This window comes from Myotis brandtii, unplaced genomic scaffold, assembly GCF_000412655.1.
Source record: "Myotis brandtii unplaced genomic scaffold, ASM41265v1 scaffold847, whole genome shotgun sequence".
Taxonomy (NCBI): Eukaryota; Metazoa; Chordata; class Mammalia; order Chiroptera; family Vespertilionidae; genus Myotis; species Myotis brandtii.
In genome coordinates, this window is record NW_005371441.1 from 3,139,834 (window position 1) to 3,162,456 (window position 22,623).

General features: G+C 38.2%; 1 protein-coding gene across 1 annotated transcript in view; it reads right to left on the bottom strand.

The window, feature by feature from the left end:
- SYNE1 (spectrin repeat containing, nuclear envelope 1) overlaps positions 1–22,623 on the bottom strand; it is a 407,398-nt gene that overhangs the window by 376,828 nt on the left and 7,947 nt on the right. The window lies entirely within an intron of this gene.

Sequence of the window (22,623 nt, forward strand, 5' to 3'; positions counted from 1 at the left end):
TTGCTTAGGAAGTTTTCAATATTCAGTATTTTTGGAAGTGTCAATGAAGTACTGATGGGGTGGTCATAATAATCTGGCCGGTCATAATAATCTGGCCACTCAGTGTATATCTAAATGTCAGCTTTCCATAATGAAATATTTTTAAACTATTTTCTCATTTCAAAAATGTTATGTTTATAGTTTAAACTTAAGTCTCCTTCAATTACTCTTATTTCTTTAAGCCTTCCACTCCACGTGGTGACTGGAAGTATTAGATGTTTAGTTAGGCTCAAGGTAAGTGCGATATATAGGCAGAGTGAAAGAGACAGGTACAGGAAGCATGATTTTTATAGTTTCACTAATGCCATCTTAAAAATTAATTGAAAAGAGATCTTCCTCCCTATTATCTTTCCTTCCTGTTGAATTTGACAGCCTTAAGTAAATTGGGCATTATAGACAGTCTAACTTACCAGAACACTGGCTTATTTCATAAAGGACTGGTTCTCTCCAAAGGTACAGACAAAATGTGCCCAACCTCTGTGAACATGAGTGCTTCCATAGTGGGGGGGAGGGGGGATGGAGGGTGCAAAAGCTGGTTAATAATAAGAATACAATAATTAACAAATAATAATATAAGAATAAGCTCTGTGTTTTGTACACTAACAACTATAAATCTACTTTTTCTTGTGCATATGCCCAAGAAAAATGTGGATGTCAAATTGATAGATAAAGTAAGGTTCAATGAAACTACTTTTCACATCTTTAAATCTTTAAAGACATGGATGATCTTTCTTAAATTGAATGTGAAGTGATGAATTTCTTTGTCATGCACAGCTCTAGGGGCTCTAGATATTTTAGACAGCCAACAGACATTTGAGATTTGAGCAACATGATGTTGGCCTATGAAGCATGTGTAGGTAAATTTATCTTTAAAAATAGAAGAGACATGCATCTTACAGTCACTAAAACTCCCTACGGTATTTTCCTCTTTGCCTCAGACTTTCTACCTTATGAAATTTATATGGTTGAACAAATGCAAGATAAATACCTGTTGGATTGGGTTTAATTCAGTAGCCCAGATACCTGATGTTCTCAGAATGAGTAAGCATAAACTTCAGAGACCGTGGGAATTATCCCTCAATTGTAGAATGCATTTCTAATGATAAAATAGTCAAATAGAAAGCTTTTCTCCTTTAGAAGAACTCCCTTTTTCTTTCACAGTCCCTTTGGTAAGCATGGTATTAAATATCTTTTTTTTATATGATGACAATTCTTTTATATGTATACTAGTGTCCTGGTGCATGGACTCATGCACATTGAAAGGAAATTAATTAGAAAAATATTTTAATATCGCTATTCGCTCTTTCTCTACTATAGAGCGATCAGAGATGAAAGAAAATTAGTAAAATGTACATGAAAATAATATATAAATTGATTAATAAATAAACAATAACTACATGATATAACATAACCCTGAAGGTGGAATCGCATGGCCCCGCGAGGAATTGGGCTCCCTCCTCTCTGTTTCCGGAGTGCTTCACAGGAGACCTGCCGCTGCCAAGTCACCGCAGCTCAGAAGCTCCTGCATTGAGCATCTGCTCCCTGGTGGTCCTCTCTGTTTCCGGGGTGCTTCCGGGGTGCAGCTCAGAAGCTCCTGCATTGAGCATCTGCCCCCTGGTGGTCAGTGTGCATCATACCTACTGGCCAGTCAGATGGTGAGGTGGTAGGACAGACGCTTAGCCTTTTATATATATAGATTTTTCTCCATTTTTTTTCTGAGACTAGAATTGATCCATGAGCTCTCTCTAATTTAGTAGCAGAATCACTGAGTTGATAAAGTGATAACAAATATACTGCCCTTTTATTACACCTAAACAAGGTGAGAGAGGAAATATTTCCTGGGGCTCCAGGAGGAAAAAGCTCATGCTTGGAGCTCAGATTCAGGAACTGAACATACACATTAAAATATTAAAACCATTCTTCTTTATATAATTCAATTACTTAAATCTCATTGGACATTTTTTCACAAACTCAATGGTCTGTTAGCAATATCTTCTTAAAATAAATATGGTTTCAGCTTCAGGATTTTCAAAATAACACAGCATACTCTTAATTTGGACATTGTATACTCTTAATTTGTAGAGTTAAAAGAAAGCTTACTATTTATAGATCACAAAAGGAAAAAAATGTGGCAATTATTCATCACTATTGATAGTTAATAATGGCTTCCAGGAGTTTGAGTAAATCTGCTTTTGTTATGCAGAAAGAGAATCCAATAGGCTGAGTGACAATAACATATACATACTCGTTCAATACTTTGTCTATTTCGGACAGATGATACACTGACCTACAAAAGCATTTTATGACATAATAAGTAGTATTATTTCTCATCTAGCTGGTCTTTGTTAACCCAGATGTTCTGCTGCTGTTCATCTGTGTCACAGAGAAGGGCAGAATAATTAGTAATTTCAAATGATGTCATTCTCTTTTGTAAGAGATCAGAGGGCTCTTCTCTGTCTTTCATCATATTCAAAACAAAAATGAGTGCCAACATAGGGATGTGATTTTCAACGTTCATCTGACATTTATAAACAGGCAACACAGTCCAGGAAAGTTTACCATTTCTTTAATAATTTCAATAGTAAAAATTCATAGGAAAGAAAAATCATCATTCTGAATTTATTTAAAGCACTAGGTCCACGCCCTTATGAATCTCTCAAATTGTCATACATTTTTGACTGGAGAACCCACCCGCTAATAAATGCTCTATGAGCCTGCCGAGGAAAACATCATTGAGGATTGCTCTCATAAGTGCTTGGAATACAGAGGAAGATTTTTTTCCCAATCCTATTTGGATCTTCTTATCTGATATCATTAGGTTATCATACAACCACAGGTTTTCTGGAACTCCTCCTACTTCCCTCTCTTGACATCTGAGCAATCCTCCATGGGTGACACTCAGATTAAAGAACTAAAAAAAAGTAAAATTAAAAAAGGAATAAGTCATGGAGGATTTTTATTGAATTGAAATAAAGTGATGGATTTTATTTAAATGCACTACTCTGGGAGGCTGCAGATATTTTAATAAAGCAACAAACATTTGAGTTTTCAGCAACATGAGGTTTTTGCATTAAGCGCATGGAGGTAAATTTATTTGTAAACATCAGATGGCATGCATCATGCATCTTGGAATTAGGGCTCTGGACAATATCTACCATGACCAGATACTTCAGTGTTTTTCTCTTAATTTGCAGATAAAAATGAATAAACTACAAAAAGTTGCATGACTTAGGTCAATTTCTTTAGTAAGAATCCCAAACTAGTGATTATAAAACTGATCATTTGTATAACTAAATTTCTACTGCTTGTCTATGGTAAAAATTAAAATCCATTGGTATGCTCACTTAAATCAAGTGTATTCAGAGATAATATTTTGTTTACACCACTATATCTTTTACCGTGTGCTTATCTTAAAAAAGCAATGGCAAGCGTGAAACTGTCTATCTGTCCTATAGCGTAGAAGATCACACGCAAGCACTCTAATAAGGTGCCACTAGTAAACGGATGAGTGTTAAATACGTGGAATGATATCTCATTGGTAAGAAGTGGAAGACAAGGTAAGTGGAGATACAAGAACTACTATGATGATCAAGAGTAACTAGCTGGGTTGAACCCCAAAATAACATGGGACTTGAAAAGATTCTGTCATTTATTTGAAAAGATTCAGCAAGTAGCAGCAAAAGCCAGCAAAACCCATTAGTATGAGCCAGGACTGGACGATATATTAAATGTAGTAGCATTTGACAAGCCCTGAAACTTCACATATAGTAACAAAAATAAACAGTTTAACAATAAGAGAATAGATTTGATTTGGCAAAAAACCATAGAAGAGGTGACAAAACAAGACAACAGATGGCGAGGCTAAAGGAACAGCTGTCACTACCTAGGTAAGAAGGAAATGATAGTTCAAACAGATCTCACCTTTGTATAGCTTTCTTTTAGACACAGGAGTATAAAATGCACCATCTATGTAATAATTTTTATTTAAAAGGCTAGTAAATGATGATAATTATGATAAAAATGTTTCTTAATTAAAAAACAACAACAATAAACAAAAATGTCTTTTGTGTCTCTTTTATCTTATACAGAGAATTGGATGCAGAATTTTAGGATGGTTCATGACCAGGTAGAAGCGATGGTAGCTTTTCTCCCTTATAGCAGAGGTGTTATTTTGCTGGCAGATAATTCAAAAAAGAAACAAACGGATCTGTTGAAAATCTGCCTCTGTATTTTTCTTCTAAGTAATGACAATCTTTTAGCTCCATCTCCTAGGATCAGTTGCCTCTTTCTTCTTGGCTTTGCCCTCAGGCAATCTAAATTCTTGATGTTTAGAGAAACTCAGAGATGGGAAGAAGTTGGAATCACTGGAGGAGTTTTCCTCTAGATGGTTCTTTATTTCATAAAGAAAAATTTGTAATCTGTGTAGTTCTCAGAAATTTTAAAAATGAATTTATGCACTGTGAAATTTAAAAGCTCTTACTTAACTATACCCATGGTAAAAATGGTATTTCAGTAAGGATCTAGATGCCCAGTAAGGGTATAACAAATAGTTTTTCTCTCTTCTTGAAAGAAACTATGCTATGATCCTTCTCATGCATTTGTACTGTATTACAATAGCAAGCCTATAATAAGACAATCTCAGAAGATCACCTTCCAGATCTAAGACACCAAAGAGAACTTGGAAATGGAAATGGCATTGTTGATCTGAGGTGGTTTGAGGTGGTCTAAGGTGAGGAAACCTTGTTCATTCAATTGAATATAGGGTATCTACACTAATAAAAGTGAAACATGCAAATTGGTGTCACTCCACTATGCCCACCAGCCAATCAGATGAGTATGCAAATTAATCCAACAAAGATGGCGGTTAATTTGCATACGCAGGTGCCGAGCAAAGACTGAAGACAATGTAGAAGGAAGCCAAGTGCTGCAGAAGGGAGCAAAGCTGCAGAGAAGCAAGCGGGGTGGCGGAGGCAAGAGGGAAGCAAGTGGGCGGTGGAGGTGGGAGCAAAGCCCGCCTCAGTGGGTTTCGCTCCCTTCTCTGCTTCGCTATGGCCACAGGAAGCCCTATTCTTGCAGGAATCTTCCTGCAACGGGCCTCTAGTATTCTAATAATTTACACTAAGCTAGGGAGCACTTGTTTATACAAAAAGCAGGAATGTCGGTAGAAGTTCAGGGAGTTCAATGCCTAAAGCATTTGCTGTAATCTAGAGACACTATTTATGGATGATGGTGCCATTTGTCAAGACCATGGACAATAGTAGACCCAACTAGGCACAGAGTTAACTGAATAAACTGGGTATTCATCCTTAACCATGGGATAATCAATGCATTTTAGACAAACCAATAGGTTAAGGTTGACTTTCAACCACCAATGCATTGAGACCTCTGGTAGGGGCAAATGAAGCAAGTGGAAGATGGCTGCCTAAGCCCAATGACAAAACCACGGCAGGATAAAGATGTAATTTCTTTCCTTTCCTTAAAGGTTCCAGGCAGGATACAGCCCTGCTGAATGGCTACAAGAGCAAAAATGAAGTTCAGGCCATGGGCAGAGGGGCCCCTTCGACACCCATAGGAAAGGTTATAAATCATGAAATGATTTGAGAGTCAGTAGATTTAGTAATAGTTTCAGTAGGAATGGAATTTAAATAGCACCGAGAGAAACAGTTCATATGATGAATCTAAGCATTAGGCAATGTGAAAACATCTAAGACGAATGAGGCGTATCTCTTCCTTACTGATTCCATATCGGCCCCCTTACGGTCAGTCACGGGCTGTGTGTAAAAGGCTACACATGCTTTGGAAACATCTGTGTTCACCTACCGCTTCAGTTTATCCACCCAGAGACTCCTTGTCCTGGATTGTCTTGCCCCTTGATTCCCACTCATTTTGGTCCAGTGCTTATGTCCCCTCAATAGATGCCCAAGGCTGGTGCTCCACAGCTTAGGGATAAGGAGCTGAGTGGCTCTTCCCCACTCTCCACTCCTCCACCTTCCCAGTTCCTTCAGCCCTCAGTGTGAGTGAAACTTGGATCGAAGTGAAGAATGAAGGCATGTTAATTAGCACTATACTTTCTTCCAGCCTAAGTTATTCACTTCCTCATTTAAAAACAGACAGCATCTGGTTGTATATATTTTTGTTATTTTCAATCCTTTTTGGAACAAGTAGGATATAAAGATTTCTCATGATCTGAAACCCGACCCAGAGTTGTTTTATTTTTATTTTAAATATTTTTTAATATATTTTATTGATTTTTTACAGAGAGGAAGGGAGAGGGATAGAGAGTTAGAAACATCCATGAGTGGCTCTTCCCCACTCTCCACTCCTCCACCTTCCCAGTTCCTTCAGCCCTCAGTGTGAGTGAAACTTGGATCGAAGTGAAGAATGAAGGCATGTTAATTAGCACTATACTTTCTTCCAGCCTAAGTTATTCACTTCCTCATTTAAAAACAGACAGCATCTGGTTGTATATATTTTTGTTATTTTCAATCCTTTCTGGAACAAGTAGGATATAAAGATTTCTCATGATCTAAAACCCGACCCAGAGTTGTTTTATTTTTTTATTAATACCTGTCAAGTTTTACATAGTTACAAGAGAGAGAGAGAAAGAGAGAGAGAGAGAGAGAGAGAAGAGAGAAGAGAGAAGAGAGAAGAGAGAAGTATGGAAGGAATGGAGGGAGGGAGAGAAAGACCCAGTCCTACTCTAAGAGCTAACTTAGTGGGAGAGGTGTCCCTTTTGTGGCCACTAACCATGAGCCGAGGAACACACTAGGAGTAAATATGAGACAGGTCAGAATGAAGAGGCAGCAGCAGGGGCTGGCCAGGGCAGAGGATCTGTGTATTTCAGACCAAAGTAACTACTGTGCAGGTGAAATACTGGCAATCATGGCCGGGAACATGAGGCAAGACTTCGGCGTCATGGCCCTTATTATTTTCATGACTTCTCACAGCTTTTCACTCCCACTCACAGCATGAAAATGGGAGCTGAGGCAGCTGTCTGGGTGATTCAAGAGACAGGAAAAGAAAAGCCAATTGCCTATATATTACACTGGAGCTGGAGATATGTTTTGGCTTGCCTCCTTGTTCTCAATGGTATATTCTGCAATCCAAGGACTAAATTCAGCTTTATTATAACACAGGTGGTGTTATGTTGCAAACATGTTTGTGTCTTTTTAAATGACATGTTACTGATGCTCTGCCTTTAGCCCCATGGGAATCAAAAGAAAGGAGGCATCGGCTCCTGACACAAATCTCCTTTCCAAGTGCCCTTTCAAGTCAGACGTGGATGGCGGGAGAGCTGCTCTCTTTCCGGGTTAGCTAGTGTAATCATATGTGAAGAAAAAGGTTAGCAACTTCCTCTGAGAATATTCCATAGCAATGGGAAACGTGTACTAACTTGGCAAGATATCCACTAAAATAATATCTACTAATCTATGTATCTATCTATGTATCTACCTATGTATGTATCTATCTATCGTTATCTATCCTTCTCATCTATTTATGTGTGGTATTGGAGAGATTATCGCTATATATCTTCCGAAGTTGCTTGAACTTTAAGAAACATATTATTTAGATAACCTTGGAAAATTAAGCTATTTACATGTGGGGAACATTTTAGAAACCCATGTAATATATTTTTGTTTTATCTCACTGACAGTTTGGAGTGATAGTTTTCACTATCACTTAAAAATCATCACTATAGTTTGGAGGGATAGTTTTTCTTAAAGTACAGAAAGCTTCCCAACTGGCTGGCTCAGTTGGTTGGAGTGACGTCCTGAGCACCAAAGAGGTTTTGGGTTTGATTCCCAGTCAGGGGATGATACCAGTCTGGGCACATACGGGAGGCAATGAACCGATGTTTCTCTCTCACATTGATGTTTCTCTCTCTCATTTTCTATCTCTTTCTCTTTTCGTCTCTCTCTAAAAATCAATAAATATATCCTCAGGTAAGGATTAAAAATAAATAACTAGTGGAAAGGGTGCACTGACAGGAGGACATTTGTGTAGAGGCCAAAGAAGTGAGAGATTTGTGTGAATATTTGAGGGGAGAAGATTCCAGGCTGGGGGAAGCAAGTGCAAAGGTCCTGAGGCAGAGACCTGAGATTTGAACAAGTAGGAGGCCAGTGGGGCTTGAGCAGAGTGACAAGGGGAAAGTAATAGGTAAGGCCTCAGAGGAGATGGGGATCAGACGTACAGGTTTTGTGGGCCACTATGAAGACTTTGGCTTTGATCTTAAATGAGGTGGGAGCCATGGAGGTGCTGCTGAACAGAGGAGGGATGAGGGTTGACTTAGGGTTTAACAGGATCCTTCTGGGCCCTGTGAGAAGAGGCTGAAAAAGTAAGCATAAGACATAAGAACCATTTTACTTTTCTAAATGCAGATGTTTAAAGAAAATTTTGTGATTGCAATTAAGGCTTGGTGCTTTTACTAGTTTAATTTTTTTTTTACCCTACCCAGTTTGGCTCAGTGGAATGAGCATCAGCCTACAGACTGAAAGGTCCCAGATTTGAGTCCAGTCAAGGGCACAGGCCTGAGTTGCAGGCTCGATCCCCAGTAGGGGGTGTGCAGGAAGCAGCTGATCCGTGATTCTCATCATTGATGTCTCTCTCTCTCTCCCTCTCCCTTCCTCTCTGAAATCAATAAAAATATACCAGGAAGCAGTGATCCGTGATTCTCATCATTGATGTCTCTCTCTCTCTCCCTCTCCCTTCCTCTCTGAAATCAATAAAAATATACTTAAAAATAATAATAACTAAAACTAACTAACTAAATAAAATGTTAAAGTAATTATTATTGGAGTTATATATATTGACTAGAGTAATGCTTGGTTTTAACTAAAATGAGCAGAGTATGCTATTAAATTAGTTGATACCTTACCCAAACTAAAGTTAAAACATGAAGTTCAGAAAAGTAGTAATTAACAATTACTATTCCTAGATGTCTTAGACATGGAACGAAGCCACTTTCCCTAGTAGAATGACAAGTGGGTTAACGTTACCAGAGATGCACTGTGGGGAAGGATGTGAGCATTCCTCAACCCTCCATCTTCATCGTCTGTGGCTTGGCGATGCTTAGAGAGAAGGAGCCATGCTTGTTGTCTGCAACCCAAGGGCTCCTCTGGGGTGTGGCAGCGGGGGGAGCTCATTGGCAGTTCTGTCAGAATGCGGCCTACTTCCTGTAACCTGGCCTGAGAATGAATGTGAGGACGGGCCAGTGCCCAAGCCAGAGCACCAGCTCAGCAGCAGCCAGGGAGATGCCTGGGGCTGCCTGCCGTTAGCTCAGGAGGGATCTCAACCCACTTCCAGAGCATCTCTGTCCCCTGTCCAGGGACTCATTGCAAAGTTCTTCAATCTTGGTTCCAACCTGGTCACTAGCTATGAAGGGTCAGGACACGGTGGTGAGTTTCAGAGTTAGCTCCTGTATGTTTTATACTATTATCTCTGGAACATAGGAGGCGTTCAATTTATATTTATCGTGGGGATGAAATATCTGCTGAACTGTCACTCATTCTGCATTTCACAAACAACAGATCACACAAATGCAAAGAAACTAGCCATTTGTATGGCAAAGTTTTCAGAAGAAAAAGAGTCCTTGAGAACAGTGATACACACACACACACACACACACACACACACACACACACACACACATACACACACGCTCTGAAAGTATACATATGTATATATGCTTATTAAAAACATATTTATATATGCTCTGGAAGTATACATATGTATATATGCTTATTAAAAACATATTTTTATTGATTTCAGAAAGGAATGGAGAGGGAATGAGAGATGGAAACATCAATGATGACAGAGAATCATCGATTGGCTGCCTCCTGCACAACCCCTATTTGGGATTGAGCCTGCAACCCTGGTATGTGCCCTGACTGGGAATCAATCCATGACCTCCTGGTTCATAGATCAACGCTCAACCACTGAGCCACACTGGCCGGGCAACAGCCTTATATTTTAAGCTATAGCCTAATAGTTACTATTTACTAGTTCAAGTGACTACAGCAAGTTAGCAATACCTATAGAGAAAACTTCACAACAGTTCTACTGAAGCAGTTAAAATGTGATGAGCTAAATCTCTCTCTCTCTCTCTCTCTCTCTCTCTCTCTCTCTGGAGCTCACTTTATATCTCTATCTCTCTTCAAAGGCACACTGAAGAAGGTAAATTTACAAATCTAATATCCATTCAACAAATATTCAGTGAACATTTACCATATTTTGCTTTAGAAAAAGACATTGGCTCTGCCCTCAACAGCTCCAATTATTTGTAATAAGTGCTCTAATTTGAGGTAAATACAAAGTGCATAATTTTATATGAACTAAGCACACACCAAATATCAACCTTGCTTTTCAACTCAAAACAGAGCTAAGAAGTAAATGCTTATGAATGAGCCATATAATTTTACCATGAGGAGAAAATTCCATAAAATTTCATATAATCTAGGTTTTAGTTTTATTTTGCCTTAACTAAATACATGACTTTGTACAGGTCATTTAATCTTTAATCATTTACCCTAAATTACTCATTTTAAAAAATCAGACTTAGGCAAGTTGATCTTTAAGATTTTTTTCGTAAAAAACTGTGGGATTCTCTAAGTCTTTCAGGACACTTAGATTTCAATCATTGTGTCAACTAGAAAATCTTAAAAAATGCAGATCTTTTTATGGGTAATATTAAATAGCCAAAGTTGGATTTTTAATATAACTAGCTTGCTTCCAAATATTTATAGATATTTTATGAAGTTTTATGTGACCATTGCTATCATCATAGTAAAGTTATAAAAGTATCTTCAAGAGGTGACATCACAAAACTATTGTTTTAAAAGTACAAAGTAGCAGCAGAAGAAAATAAACAAACCTTTAAACATATCAGAAATAACATTCCTTCATTGTTTGTCTGATTATTATTATAGTGGTGAAAGTTATTATTTAGAAAATGAACCATTGTTTTCACAAAAGTGAGACTCACGTATTTCTTAGAAAATAGATATAAAACCAAATAGAAAGTGTTAAAGAGTGCTATTTGTATTAGCATGTTTCCAGTCTGATTTAAACATGCTTTATATTAGTTTTTAACATGCATTCATTATACATAGGTATCTACCTACTATAAATATGTAAATTAAAAACTATCAACATTTGAATGCAAAATGACTTCAGAATACCTGTTTCTTATTGAATGAGACCCAGAAAGAATATTACTGTATGAGACCCAGTGGCCATGAATTTACTTTTGTGATTAGTTATTTTGAACCCAGGAAGATAGGTGGTATGTGACGGGCAGACTCCCAAGCCCCCTGGTGCTGAACTCCTGGGGCAGTTGACTAATGGCTTCCAGCACTCAAGGTCGAGCTTAGTGCTCTGGTCAGGGGAGTGTTGACATGAGGATGGCAAGACCCCTCCTCTTGCTTGCTTTTATGCAACATTGATTCCAGATACAATTTTGAAATAGCTATGGGCTCTCTTAGACGTTTGGCTTCTTTGCCTTTTCACCCTTTCCCACCTCTTAATTTCTTTTTTGGATGGCCCTAAAGTCCTCAGGGGCCCAAGTCCTCAAAAGTCTCATCTCCTGCCAGTGCTGGCTTTTCAAGTCAGAGCAGAACTAAAAGTGTCTGACTTGAGTATTGCACATGGCGCTGTGCTCAGATGGGCCCCACACCTGGCCTAATGCTCTGCTGCATGTTAATTACCCTTAACAAGTATTAAACAGGGGCTCATATTTTCACTTTGTGGTTGGCCCTGAAAATTATGTAGCCAATCTTGCCTCACACCCATAATTATCCAGAGATCATTAGCAAATACACAAAAGAATAGCCTTGAAGGAACATGCACTAATGCATGAATATCAAGTTAGACTTCAATTCTCTCAGAGATTGTAGTTCCTCAAATATCCACCTATAACCTTGGCTTTTCACTTCACTGCTACAGGACTGTATTTCACTGCAAAATAAAAACATTAAATTATGAAGTGTAAGTCCTCTTCCAATCTAAACAACTATCTCATATAAAACTAAGGATCTGGGCTTTTTAAAAAAATATATGCATACTTTTTTTTAAAAAAAATTTCAGAGAGGAAGGGAGAGAGAGAGTGAAATATCAATGATGAGAGAGAATCATTGATTGGCTGCCTCCTGCACATCCCACAATGGAGATCGAACCCACAACCCTGGCATGTGCCCTGACCGGGAATTGAACCGTGACCTCCTGGTTCATAGGTCAATGTTCAACCACTGAGCCATACCAGCTGGGTGGGATCTGGGCTTTTAAGGGTAAGGTGTTTTCAACTCAGGCAGAGTAAAAGACTACATGAAAATAATTTAGACCATTGAATGGTCTGCTACCCTGGTCAATTTACTTAATTACAACTGCATGTTTTTGTGGAAATTTAATTTATTCATCCAACTTATATTTACCCATCATCATATCTATCACCCAGTTCATAAACTCCTTGTTAATTATCATGTCCCTCCAGTCCCAGGAGGATGGCAACTCTGTATATCAATCATGTTTATATCTGTAGTCAGAGGACTTGGACACAGATGCTCCAAAAATACTTGTTAAATGTCAGAGTACACGACTGAATGATCTGAGCATCAACTAAATGTCAGGTTTTTGTTCAGTCAGGACTGGATATCCAAAGTTGAATAAGACAAGACCTTTGCCCTCAAGATCCTAATAGGACACACAGAAAAACAAACCCAAACTACAGACTGATGTAATTAATACTTTAATAGAAGCATGTTGAAATAGAGTGCAAAGGAGGGGGCCTTTCAGTTTGGCTGGTGATACTGGGAAAGGCTTCGCAGAGAACACAATGTTTCCTGGAGCCTGAGTAGAAGCCCAGGTAAATAAAACAGAAAGGACAGGGGTGGGGCCTAGGGGCCAGAACGTGCAAAGAAGGGGAAGTGAGATCAAAGTTAGATTAGGGAACTAAACCTGGAACACCATAATCTAGGAAGGGTGATTAGGAAGGAAGATTAATAGGAGCGAGATAATAAAAATCCTCTTTGCATAATGAGTTTATCTTGAAGGTTGGGATGAGTCACTGTGATAGGAAAAGGGGATAAAGTGGGAGTTCTGTTTTGAAAGATCACTCATTACAATATTGAGGGTACAGGCTAGTTTTAACTCCCAGGTTTCTGGGCAAAAATTCCACATTTTTCTGTTCAATATTGAAGCAATAATTACATCAACCACAATTGGATAAAATGAGATAATCTGTGAGAAGCCTCAGAAAAGTAAAGAAGCTGAAGATGTAGGCTATGAATATGTAATTAGTGTATTTCTTGGCAAAATGAATGTATGGCTCATAAAATAGTAAGTACATCACCAACAACAACAAAAGAAACCCCATAAGTCCTTGGAAATCACAAAATTCTCCCCAATTCAGTAAAAAAGTCAACAGTATAATAAAGAATAAATAGATAAAAGGGATTCAAAGTGCCACGTGAACAATGTTGGTGACATTTGAGGAGAAAGGAAGCAAAAGAATGGAGGATAGTTGTACAATTCGTGGTAACTATATTTTTTAAATGTGGGTGGAGACCAGTGTTTACTAAACATGAAAGATTAATATCAGTAGAGGAAGGAATTGTTTGTTTTTAATCCAAGAGGTCATTGTGAACAATGGGGAAAAAAGAACATGTTACCATAGAAACCATTTTAAAAATACTGAAGCAAACTTTACTATATCCAAGGATTTCAAAATGTTATATAAATCACTTGATCCTGACTCTGTTTGAGGCAGCAGCCAATTTATTTTTCTCCCAGATAGTTCCATTCATTTATTTGAGTAGAAACAAATAGAAAATTATAATTTGCCCATCCTTAGTAATATGGCAAAGTTTCATATATATTCTTACATGATGACTTCTTAACTATGTAAACAAGTACATAACTGAGTACTTAAGATTAATAAGTGCTTAATTAAAATTACAGAACATCATACAACATTTAGAAGCTATGTATTTGGGTATGAATGCCACACAAAAAAAGGTGTTTCAATATCCTCATCAGCCACAATTAGAAATAAAACAAAAGAGAAAAATAATAACCTGGGATGTGAATTGGTTTTCTAGGGTTCTTAAGGTATCCGAGGGATATATCACATGAAACTTAAAGTCTAGTATTTTTCCCCATTATAGGTGAATATTAACCTAAATCACACATTACTGGAACTCTGAAGTTCATGGGCACCTGTGTGGTCTTCTTCCCTCTTACAGAGGCTAACCCAAGGCCTCAGGTCTTTCTCAACACAGGAAAGGTTAAATAGCTACCAGCTCAGTGAAATATTTTCCTAAATGCAAATGTAGTTTCCAGTTATAGTGCTTTTGAGAAGGGTCTAATCCTAGTCTTGATGGAGAGGAATCCCAGAGTCCTCAATGTTTCAGGTATCCAAACACCTATACTGTCATATTTCCCATTTTCTTTTCTAGAAACTGTGACCTAATTAAACACAGATCAAAGCAATGAAAATAGATGACACTGACTCCATAAATATTTCCCATAAGTATTACTTTGTTGTGTGAAAAGAATCTAATAATAATGTCAAGGGGTGCAGGTGAAGATTTATGAGGGAAGGAGGTGCACAAGGAAGGAAGGCACTGAGATGCAAGTCACACACAGCTGTCAAATGACATCACCGGGAGCACCATTCTCAGGAGGACCATCTGTCAGGTCACAGCGAGGGATCCCAACTCCACAAGAATGGAGAATTGATGAGGGTCTGAGTGAGAGGCCTTTTATTCTTAGGATACATTTTTGATTGGGTTCTACAGAAAGTACAGAATTATATGTAATACATTCTTAAGATACTTCTCTTATCCAAGTAACTTCCAAGAACTTTGCAACTCTTTTTTTTAAAGAGTTAAGTGAAGACAAATACTCCACTTTAAAAATATATATTTTTTGCCCTAGCCAGTTTTGCTCAGTGGATAGAGCATCAGCCTGCGGACTGAAGGGTCCCAGGTTCAATTCCGGCCAAGGGCACATGCCTGTGTTGCGGGCTCGATCCCCAGTGGGGGGCGTGCAGGAGGCAGCTGATCCATGATTCTCTCTCATCATTGATGTTTCTATCTCTCTATCCCTCTCCCTTCCTCTCTAAAATCAATTTAAAAATATATTTTAATATATATATTTAATCAATAAAAATATATTTAAAAATGTATTTTTTACTTGATTTTAGAGAGGGAAGGGAGAGGGAGAGAGAGATAGAAACATCAATGATAAGAGAGAATCATTGATTAGCTGCCTCCTGCTCACCCCACACTAGGGATGGAGCCCACAATCCAGGCAAATGCCCTGACCTCCTGATTCATAGGTCGACACTCAACCACTGAGCCACACTGGTCAGGTAACCTTGCAACTCTTTATTGGCAATGCACAAGACTATCCTTTCATTCTTCCCAAAATGATTTTGAACTATATACGCATGTACTTGCACCTACTCAGGCCTGCTATTTATTTATTTATTTATTTATTTATTTATTCATTGATTTATACGATACTTATATACTATAAACCTTAGAAACATGAACATATGAAAACATTAGCATTAATACAATTTATCATTCCTCCTAGAACACTTTCTTCCCTTGGGTTCCAGATCTCCCTTCTCTCTTCTTTTTCCCACCTCGGCTGCAGCTTCTCAGTCTCACATGTGGGACTCTCTCTCCTCACTCTTCCACCCCTAATGTTGGATGCTCTGCTTCTCAAACCTCCTCTCTTTTCTTTCTGTCCTTGTTCCCTGGGTGGTGTCAACCAAGTCCATAGCCTTAAAGACTATCTGTGTGCTTATGATTCCCAGATGTCTTCTCCAGCTGTGCCCTCTCCTTTGATCTCTAGAGTCATATAGACTCGACTACCTTCTTGGACGTTTGGATGTCATCAGGCATCTAAAATATAACATGTACAAAACAAAATCAAACCCCAAAAAACAACCCCTTGATTTTCCTCCTCAATATATTCCCCAACAGTCTTTTGTTTTTCCTCATTTCAAAATGAAAAATGAGGGGACAACTTCCATCCCTCTCTCTCACACCCCACACCCTGTCCATCAGCAAATTATTTTGGTTTTACTTTAAAACATCTATCTAGGTTTTTACCACTTCTATCCCTAGCCACTATTTAAAATCTAGTCCAAGTCACTCTTACCTCTCTTACCAAACTTACCTCTCTCCTGGTCTCCCTGTTTCCACCACTGACTATCTATATGATATTAGATATATGATAGTCACTTAACAAGTACTTATGAAGCATCCCCATTAGGAAGTGTAGCATGTTGGTCAATGTGCAGGGCACTGATGTGAATTTGACCCAATTCCTGCCACTCTGTACTTGGAGCGGGTGGATTAGACACGGCGATGTCACATAATGCACAGCAATGTCAGATTGCATAACAGTGCTACAAGTGCTAAAGGAATTTAGACAGAGAAGAGAGAATTTCTGATTTTATCCCTGAGAAAGCTTTTGTTGAGGAAGCTTTGGAGATGGGTCTTGAGTTTGGCCTTGAAGATAGGTTGAGTTTTAGAAGCAGTCAATAGAGCTTAGTCCTGGAAGTGCTCCAGGAGGAAACAGAAGAGTCAGGGCACCTTCAGGATATTGCAAGTCGTGCCATTTGGCAGATATCTGGTTGGAGCTAGAGGAGACAAATGCTGGACAATTAAGATGGAGTTAGAATAGGGAAGCCGAGCCAAGAAGTTGGGACTTTCATGGAGATGTCAAGAGTCAAGGAAGGTTTTTACCATGGGAGAAACAAAATTAAAGTGTCTGCTAAAAGTAATTAATTTGGAGGCAATGCGTGGGAATGCTTTCTCTTTTCTTTGTAAGCCCTAGACCCTCCCACTTTTAAAGGCCTGCCCCACACTGTATCAAGTGCAACAAAGGGAACCCATACCCCATATGAAATACATTTATACATATGTAATTTTTGAACTGAATTGATTTACATGTGACTAATTGACATAATTTTAGTATTTGTAAATGTTTGTTAATTTGGATTTAGCAGTGACATAATTTTAGTATTTGTAAATGTTTGTTAATTTGGATTTAGCAGTTTCCCTTTCTGTTTGACAGCCAGTATTTTTGCAGACCCTTGAAGATCCAGAAGGCCTCAGGCACTTTGTCCAGCATAGTGCATAATGGATAATATGGCTCTGCAAACAGAAAGACTTGGAGGATAGGGCATTAGACAAATGTGAGCTCCTTAATACATTAAAAAGTAATATGAAAAAAGTAATATGAAAATGTAACAGACCTTTAGGATTTAAAGCATTATAGTTACAAAAACAACACACATGCCTGAGAGGTTAACATAGTCACCCATTCAGGTAGAATATGTGTCCTTGAAGTAACTTGATGGTCAAAAACTAATTTTAATTTTAAAAAATTCAGGAAAAAAATATATCTTCAAAGTAGGATCCAATTTAACTGGTTTCTTTCTTTGCCTTTACATGCCTTGACCAATTTTATTTTCAATTCATTAATTTAGGGGGCACAATTGATCCATTTATTCATCAACTATTTATTTAACCTATGTTCCAAAATATAAAGAAATGCTCATTGTTATATGCTGAAAATTGTATTCTATTTAAATTCAAGATAAGATCATACAACATTCATTGTGGAAAGAAATTAAACCCAAAGGAGAATTTCAGCCTCAATACAATAAATGGATTTTTGTCATTGTTTTGTGACTTAATAAGAAGAGGGATTAAATCAGAGTAATAAAGTATAAAACTGCGTCTCTCAAGAAACTATAAAAAATTAGTATCTTCACAAGATGGGAAACTATTCCTTTCCCCATGCTTACTTGATATTAAATTTTTAAAAAATTGCATTTTCATTATTTATTTATTACTGTTTATTCTATTTTTCAGTCAACATTTTTGGTACTCTGAGGTTTTCTTTCACAGTGTAATAGATTTATAATAAATATTATAGTAAACCAAAAACATTTAAATATTTTAGAAGGAGGCCATGATTATTTTTTACTGAACAGCTAGCAAACTTCATAGGCATGTCTCCAAGAGTAAATGTTTATCTTTTTTTCTCATTTGTTTCTCTTTGAATTTACTCACAAGTTTTAAAAATCAAAGTTTGACCTTGTAGTCAGTTATCCAACTTTTTGATTGAATTGACCTCTGTATGACACCTGAGCCTGCCCATTTGAATCTTCTCTGGAATTTACCACCTGCTCTATAAAACTACATTGATGCCCCTTATTTTACAATAGTCAACATGGATACATTAATTAAAAATCCTTAAAGTTTAGTAGATTATCTTCAAATGAAAAAATGAATGTAATAAAAGTCAGCCAACAAATTTTATTAAGTAAACATTGTGTCAGAAGCACTATGAAAAATTACAAAGAGGCTAAACTCTTATTATTATCTTCAAGAAATTGAAAACCTGGAGAGTTTAGACATTTATTTTTTGAGGTGTAACTATAAAGGAAAGTGTCTCCACAAGCCACCTGCTAAACTGATCCCCATAGTCGTTAAGAGCAGAAAATGTATATACTAATTATTTGCTTTTAACATTTGAATACCCCTGTATTATACTTTTTGTCCGGTATTTGCTTTTAAGGTTGTATTTAAATTGATGAAAGTTACAGAAAACAGTCATTACTCTTAAGATCAAATGAAACCCCGCATTGCAGTCTGTCTGCTCATCCATAATTCAGGATCCCAGCCTCAAACACGAGGCTCAGACAAGCACAAATATTGGCAAAGGTGAAATACTGAATGACTACAGTAGCAGCTAAATGATGTGGCAATCTGTGTGTGCACTTCAATCTTCTTGCACTAGAAATAAAAATTAAAAGCATAAAACAGCCAAATATTATGGTTATAAACTAAATAAGCAAGAGAGGAAAGCCAAGTTGCAACTATTCAAAGCTACATGCTTTTTGTTGGTTATACATGGATCTGATATGGTAATAAAACCCAAGATGCGGAAAGGCATTTGTTCCTCAGATTGTCTATCCAGGCCCAAAAAAGGGGGGCGGAGGGGGGAATGCAGATTCTAGAAGAATGCTCTTACGGATTTGAACTTTGAAAATAGCAACTCTAGTTCTATTTAGGTTAATAGAAAAGTATTTTTCCTCAAAAAAATTTCTTCATGTTTCTTAATTATCTGGGCCAGTGGTCGGCAAACTCATTAGTCAACAGAGCCAAATATCAACAGTACAACGATTGAAATTTCTTTTGAGAGCCAAATTTTTTAAACTTAAACTATATAGGTAGGTACATTGTTATTAACTTAATTAGGGTACTCCTAAGGCTTAGGAAGAGCCACACTCAAGGGGCCAAAGAGCTGCATGTGGCTCGCGAGCCGCAGTTTGCCGACCATGGATCTTGGCAATATTGCCCACCCTCCATTTATGAGGAACTTGGTCACTAAACACCCTTGACAGAAGCTGGTCTTCTCTGTCTGGGACGTTGACTCTTGCTTGGGCTCAAAACATCAGTGAGCCACACAGTGAGAGCTGAACACAGGAGGGGACATGTCCCTCGCCAGCTGAATCAGCGGAATTCACCCAGCAGATCAATAGGCGAGCAGACAGATCTGCAGGCCCCTTCACTTCCAAGGTTCATTTTGTTTCCACTGATGCAGGTCAGGCTAGATGTGGCCGCAAGACCTTTCATTTTATAACCATTAGTAATAGATATAGATATAGATATAGATATAGATATAGATATATGTGTATATATAGATATACACATATATCTATACTAGAGGCCTAGTGCACGAAATTCGTGCACGGGTAGGGTCCCTAGTGGTTGCCGGCTGCCAGCCAGGGCCTCCTTCATTATGTGCCACCCCCTGGTGGTCAGCGCACGTCATAGCAAGCAATCGAACTCCCGAAGGGATACTTTGCATATTAGACTTTTATATAGATAGATATCTATATATATCTATATCTATATCTATGTATATACAAATGAAGTAGTTGATGCTAAGAGCTAATGATAACTGTCTAGTGCTCAGAAATCTCATCTCTTCCTAAACTGCTAGGTTTATTGCTCTAAATTTGTCAGGTACCCTTATGACATGTTGTAACGCTTTCTTTGACTAGAAAGGAAAAAAATATATAGTAAGTGTAGTCATCTCACTATGTAATAAAATTACTAGTTTTATACAGCACAGAATATATAAAACCATTATAAATCCTCTCCAAATCTGAAAAAATTGCGACAAATGATCAGGCCTTTGCTTTCTCATGCAATTTTCTTCCATGGCTATTGCAACAGTTCACCACATCACAGTATTTATAGTTTTCAAAGCACCTTCATCTATCATCTCACTGAGCTTGACAACAATCCCGAGAGGGCCAGTCCACATTTTGCAAGTGGGGTCCCTAAGTGCATAGATGTTAAATAGGACATCCATTGTCACAGGTGAAGGATGGGGGGGGGGGCCTCCAATGCTTTCCCCCATTCCACACACATCTTAAGAAAAACCACTTATATAGCCACCACAAAAAATATTTTAATTTTTCAACCCAGTGATCCCACTTTCTTTTTCCCCCCAAGAAACCAGAAACACCAATCAGAAAGGATAAATGCACCCCTAGGTTCATAGCAGCACAATTTACAATAGCTAAGATTTGGAAACAGCCTAAGTGCCCATCAGAAGATGAGTGGATTAAAAAACTGTGGTGCATCTACACAATGGAATACTATGCTGCTGTAAAAAAGAAAGAAGTCTTACTATTTGCAACAGCATGGATGGACCTGGAGAGCATTATACTAAGCGAAATAAGCCAGTCGGAGAAAGATAAATATCACATGATCTCACTCATATGTGGAATATAATAAACAACATAAACTGATGAACTAAAATAGATCCAGAGGCATAGAAGCATCAAACAGACCATCCAACCTCAGAGGGAAGGCGCAGAGAGGGGGAAGAGAGGGAGAGAGATGAACCAAAGTACTTATATGCATGCATATGAGTGTAACTCATGGACACAGTCAGTAGGGGGTTGGGGGTGAGGGCATGTACTGGGGGGGGACGAGTGGGAGAAGTCAATGGGGGAAAAAGGATTCATATGTAATACTTTAAACAATAAAGAATAAATAAATAAATTACATTCAAACATTTAAAAAATATATTTAAAAAAACCAAGCTAAACATCAGTACTCTTCTCTCTCCTCTCACCCTTAACCATAACCTTAAAAGAGTTGTCAAACCAAAATAAGAATAAAATGTCTGTAGGATCATAAGCCAATTCTGAATTATTTTCAAATTTACTCTTTATAATTTCCCTTTATTGCCAATCGCATCCAGAGAACTTTCCCATTTAATGCACTCAAAGGAAAATCTGCTTTATTACCTAATTACCTTCCCCCATAGTTTGTAGGAGACCTGTAGGTTTCCTTTCCATTACTTCGCAGATGAGGTCACTGAGACACCAAATGCACAGAATGGTTCAGTAATTAACACCCTGGCAAACAGCCAAGACAAGACAGAGGCATGGAACTCCAAATTCAGTGCTCCACCTCCCCAAGCAGACATACAATTTTCCCTGGAGATCCCTGGCACTGGGCAGACCCAGTCAGAGGTCTGTTCAGACTATGGAGGAAGTCTATGCCCACATACTCAACAGAGATCTGTTTGGGGACCACGTGACAAGGGGAGCTTCTAATTGGTGGTTTCTGGTCGGGTGGGGAAACTGCCAGTTTCACTCATGACCTGATTTTCTAAAGCTGGGAGCATGTTCCGGGCCATAAATATCCAGACTTAAGCATTTAGTCTGTATTTGAAAGGTCAAGCGTGCTTAACTGAAAATTAATGCTGTGCACATCAAGTCCACTGCAAGCCAGGGAAGTGGAGTTATGACAGATTAATATGATGCCCATGGTGCAAAGCCACACTGATCACTTGCTGGAAATTCTAGAAAACCAGAAGGCCAACCTATAACATTGTTGGACAAAGACTAGAGCAAATCCCTGCTAACGTTGGATATTTTTATATCCTAAGAACGTGCGTTTGAAGCCTGGGAGAGGTAGAATGGGAATTGTACAGGGAAGCAGTCTTATATCTATAGATGATGATGATTTTTATGGCTCAAGGAGTATACATGTTGAAAGAAAATTCACAAATAGGAACTCGTTTATGAGCTGCCATAACGTTTGACTGTTGATTCCCTTGCAAAGAGCACCTTGTTCTCAAAGAGAAAGAACACTGGTGGGAGCGGTTCCAGTCCACAGGCTGCCACTAACCACTGATCTCAGCACCCCTTTGGGCCTCTTTGCCCCATTTTTCTTAAAGACTTTCTATGTCTCTAAGGGCTTTCCTGTTGGGATAAGTAAGCCACTGGTTTACTTATCAGACAATAGCATCTAGTTATTTGTTACCACTGTCACGACCCCTTCTGGGGCGCTGTCACGGAGCTGTGTTGCCATTTGTTATTGAAGGAGAGTTTGCTACAACTCTGAACTCCCACTGGACACCAATAACCATTACTAAGGCCACACAAACGCAGATGCAAAATCAACATAAGAACTTTGTCTTTTTGCTACATAAAGAAGACAGAATCTTGAAGTAGCATCGACTCGTTTGAAAACA